General features: G+C 41.9%; 1 protein-coding gene across 1 annotated transcript in view; it reads right to left on the bottom strand.

Annotated features, from left to right (window-relative positions):
• Nucleotides 1-5,000, bottom strand: part of LOC138052481 (DNA mismatch repair protein Msh2-like) — a 229,291-nt gene that overhangs the window by 134,035 nt on the left and 90,256 nt on the right. The window lies entirely within an intron of this gene.

The raw sequence follows: 5,000 nt of genomic DNA, 5'->3' as shown, positions 1-5,000 counted from the left end.
TGAGCATCATTGTATGATTCTTCTTTCGGAAACCAGTTGTTAACTCTGTTTCATTTTGTCAAAGGCACCTTAGTTTTAATTGCTATCGTTTTAAATTAAATCAAATATTTATCGTTTTTGCTTTATTTTTTCGCCTTAGCTACCTGCGTATGCCCCCCAGAAAGGTTTCTTGTTGTGATTAGCTGGAGCCCGTTTCGATCGAAGTGCAACGGAAAAATGAGAACAGCTGGAACAGCCATATTAGCAACAGAACGAGACATTGCAGGACACTGAAACAGGTTCTTATCGCCGTCAGCAAATTCCGAGTTTTTCTTGCAGGATTAGAGGAGCAGTGTTGGCGAGGAGGTGACAGCACTCTCCCTCCAAAAGTGCGACCCGAGTTCGATTTCAACCAACCCCTAGAGACACCAATAACAGAGGAATGTACGACCAAAAGAAGCTAATGAGAGATCTTTCGTTTTCGACCACCAACATGGGGGCAATGACGTCACGTTGGACAGCGGGTCTAACACGCAGGTCACATCAGGTCAATCGTTGCAGTTTTGATTTTGGAAAGTAACCAAAACCCTCAATTTGGCTAACCCTAGGCCTAAGGTTGGTTTTTAGTCCTAGTTAGCCAAATTGAGGGTTTTGGGTTATTTTCAAAAAGGTAAACGATGACCTGCAACGAGTGACCTGTGGAATGTGACCTGTGTTTTAGACCTGCTGCTTTTACTAAGAGTTCTTCGGAGTCATATTAATTATTACTTTCTACGAGCGCTCCGATTTTCTCCTTTCTTGGTTATTATTATGGACAGTTTTATTGTAAGTTTTATAGAATTTTTATAACATTTGCATGCCTAAGCTCAGGCAAATTCTTTTTTATAAAAAACCGACAGGCTTAAAACACTCGGATCACAGGTCACAGGTCAGTTACATGTCACCTTGTTATAGATAAATTTGTCTGCTAACCCTAGCCACTTGACAAAAATGTTGTTTCAGTTCTAGGGTAAACTCTTGGCTTAGTTGTTCATCCGTGGACAAGGCCTTCTAGTCTTTATTAGTGTTTTAGACCAGCCTTCTAAAAACACATGCTTGACAAGAAAATCTTTGCACAATTTCAAATTGGATATTGACACACCTGATATTTGAGTCTTCATTGTCATTTTCACTCAAAAGTTGGTCTTGATAATTTTAGAAGTAATTTGGTTAGGGATTTGCTTTACTGTGTGTATGTGGAGTTAAGAAGCACTTGTGCCCAAACTTTGGAGAGCACAAGGGAAGTGCAAGAGTTTGCTGAGAGCAACCTAAGCGTCTTGATTTCAATCTTCTTTTTGTAAGCATTTTGGTTATTAGCTTCTTCCTATGATTACAATGCTAATTGAGGCTAAAAGTCAGCAATCACTAATCATGGTTCATGTTCAATTCCCAGATTTAGTCCTGCACGTGGGTTGAATTTGGTGGTCTACTCTATTCTGAGCAGTTTTCCCCTGTCACCAAAAAAAAAAAAAAATCATTTTAATTAATTCACCTGGTTTTATTCTATGTGATTAGACTTGCAACATTCTCCCAACTGGTAGTGCTCAGCAAGATAACTTAATAGAAAGAATTACTATTGTTATTATTGAATGAAATAAAATAATGTATATATTTCAAGTGCAGGTTACTGATGAATGGGAGAAGTGATCCTCGCAGTTGTCTGCTTGAAGCATGGTTAGCGCTAACCAGCGTTAAATGCCATGGAAACGTATAGGATTTGATACCTCTTAACCAAGGGTTAGCGCTATCTAGGCTTCGAACAACCGGCCCCTGGTGCAATGCTCTACTAACTGAGCTATGAAGCCATTGAGTTGAGAGCAGGTCAATATTTGTTGGGCTCAATGAATGGAGTTGATGTATTTATTTGAAGTGTGGGTTATACACTGTAGATGAAAGGGAGAGGTGATCCTTGCACTTAAGTGGAGAATTTGAAAAAAAAAAAGGTCTCTTATAGACGCCTGAAAAATTCAGGTGGCTTAACAGGACTCAAACCCATGACCTCTGCTATGCTGATGCAGTGATCTACCAACGGAGCTATGAAGTCACTCAGTTAAATTTTCCAGATAAGTGTGAGCATCATGACTTCTTTCATTATTATTATATTATTATTATTATTATTATTATTATATATTATTATTATTATTTATTATTATATTATTATTATTATTGTCATCATCATCATGACTAAAGGGCGGCTTAACCAGGGTTCCTAATCCTACTGTTTATTTCTACTTCCCACATTCTTTGACCCAATGTTCCTGTTATGGGAGGTGAAATATCACATTAAGCAGGCCACATTTGGTAGACGGCGAAAGAATAGCACAAACAGACCACAACACAGAGAATTCCATATCTTGCTCTTGAGAGTATTGTGAGTGGTTTAATTGTCCCACAGGGTTTCCTATATTAATAAGGTTTATTGTCCTTATCCCAGAAACTTGAAAGTTTGACCATTTGCAGATTTAACATTAGAAAGGCACTGAGAGCTGTCTCAACAGTTAATTCGGCCAAGTACAAACCTGTGACCTCCGGCACGGTTGTCAGATGCTCAACCAATCAAGTCAACTAGCTGACAGTCAAAAGTATTTGTTGAAAACTAAAATTAGAAAAAGAAATGAAATGAATCTTAATTGATTTCATTCTTGTTTAAAAATTACGATTATTGGCTTATAAAATCCCAGGCATGTACAAGGAAAACGTGACCCCAATAAACTGAATAAAAAGAATCAGACTTAGGCCTTATGGCTGAGAATTATAAGCCTGCGTAGCAAGCGCTAAAAAGGGAGGGAAGGAGGGAGGCAGAGTGAGTGCTGAAATGGGGAGGGACATTCGAGGGTGTAAACTGCAGGTTGCAGGTCATTGTTTCACCATAGCTGAAACAACCCAAACCTTTACTAATGCTAACATTAGGCCTAAACATAATCTTTAAGCCAAAGTCAAATAACGTAATGTCTATTACATAATGCTGGTCTATGTATTCCTTGATTGAAGAAAGGTTCGCCATTTAACTATGTTTAGCCGCCTCCTGTTGCGATACGGCCGACGCACTTAACAGATAGACACAGCTTGTGAATCGGCCTGTCGGATTCACCGTCCTGAGTCTTGATTCTTGTCTTCCTAGACCAAACCCTGGCAATTGCGTTGTCCTGGTTATGTTGCAATGACCGTCGGTATTACGCGATGATACTTCCATGGGGATCACCATCTTTTTGTGAGTTTTCGGGTCTATCTCGAGAACTAAAAGTCGTCGCCGCACGTGAAGGTGTGAGGCAGACTTGTCTACTCCACTCTGGATTTCGTGCGTCTGTTCACGACTCTGGTGTGAAACCTGTATTCTCGTGGAAGTACCGATTTGGCGCAAGAGTTATCTCATCATCATGCATCACTAAAATTCGTTTCACGCGATGTCTGTAGTTGCATTAAAAGATGTCTTGGGTTCTCCTTTCTTCTGGCTTCTGTGTTGAGGGAATTGAAAGATGATGCTCATATGAGGGGAAAAACTATCGTTTGGAGTAATAGGCGGGCTTTCCCATATCCTGTCAGGCTAGAGTTGGGTATAAGGACGTCCATTGATGACGTAGGTTGTCTCCGCGGAGAACTGTTCTCCATGCTCTTCGGTAAAGGCGTGAGGTTTATGCATGTAGCGTTCAGACTTTGTCTGACTGACTTGATGAGGGTTTCCACGACGCCAATCCTTGATGACTGGCATGAGGGGTATTACCACGTCCATTAAAAACTCGCCATCACGAGAAAATCTTCAGATAGAACACCTTCAATCGTTGGGGGACGTTCCAACTCTGCATTATTTCCTTATTATTCGTTACCCTTGGGCGCCTACAAAATTGTTTTCTCCCAGTCGCAGCGTGCCAACAGGAAAACGCGCCCGGGTGACCACGCAAACCTCCCGCGAAAGAACGGAATTGACTCATCATTTATTGTTTTAAATGGTTGCAGACGTTTTGCTCGTTCCACAAGTTTCAAGTGGACAGCTCTTGTTGTCATGCAGGTGAATTTTTTTTAATGATTACTTGGCCTCATTGAGCGTTCTAAGGATTAAGCTTGATGTGCAATGGTCCCAAGCCTGTCTATTACAGGCACAGGCGTTTGAAGAATGGCGGGGTGCCGACTGCAACTGCCAAGGATGGTAATTTGTGCCATGAGTTGTTCCAATGGCTTCTTTCGGAGCTGTCCTACTAGTAATGCACTTTGTTGTGGAGTGCTTTGGACATACCACGAACTCCAAGGATCCAGTGACTTTCTCCTTGCCTTCCGTTCATCGGCTTTTGTACCATCTAGTGTCCGCGTCTGTCATTGGCGGTCAAGTCAATAGCAAGAGAACCAGAGGGTGATTGTGTTTTTCACGGAACGTGCTACCTAGGTTTTCTATTCTTGTGGCAGCCGATCTGAAATCTCTCGAGGTCGTTCTATGAGCCTTCGAAGTATCTCGCGTTTTCGTCCAGCTTCGGTAGTTACTTTTGTCAATGACAGGGGGATCTTAGGTGTGCCTGACTCCAGCGTCTGGATAGCGTTTTCTCCGAGGCCGCAGTGAATGGTAGTTCTTGAACCGTGATTGAACCTGTCTTACCAGTCTTTACGGGTTGTGTTCTACGCCTTTGATCTGGAAATAAGCAAAATCATAGGCAACCGCTCAGCCGGCATGTATTCCGTATCTTTGAAATTGTAGAACAGGTATTCAACGTTGAGGATGAACGGAAGACAAAGGAGGCTCGTATCTTTCTCAGCACCTGCATCGCAGATCCCCGACTTTTGTGTGGAATTCACGCGTATGGCTGCTTCGTGTTGCATGGGCGTTTAGGTCTCCTCTCGGTTTTTACTGTCCATCGAATATGACACCCGTCTTTTGTCTGTAGGTGCACGCACATCGGGGGGTCTGAGCTGTCCAATTCGCTATGTGCATTGTGCTTCGGGTAAACCGCCAGAAAGAGGGTCCCTTTATCCAATTCAATTCAATTCAATTCAAT

Source organism: Montipora capricornis, chromosome 6 (genome assembly GCF_036669925.1).
Source record: "Montipora capricornis isolate CH-2021 chromosome 6, ASM3666992v2, whole genome shotgun sequence".
In the NCBI taxonomy this organism is placed as follows: Eukaryota; Metazoa; Cnidaria; class Anthozoa; order Scleractinia; family Acroporidae; genus Montipora; species Montipora capricornis.
This window is presented reverse-complemented; position numbering and strand designations above follow the sequence as displayed.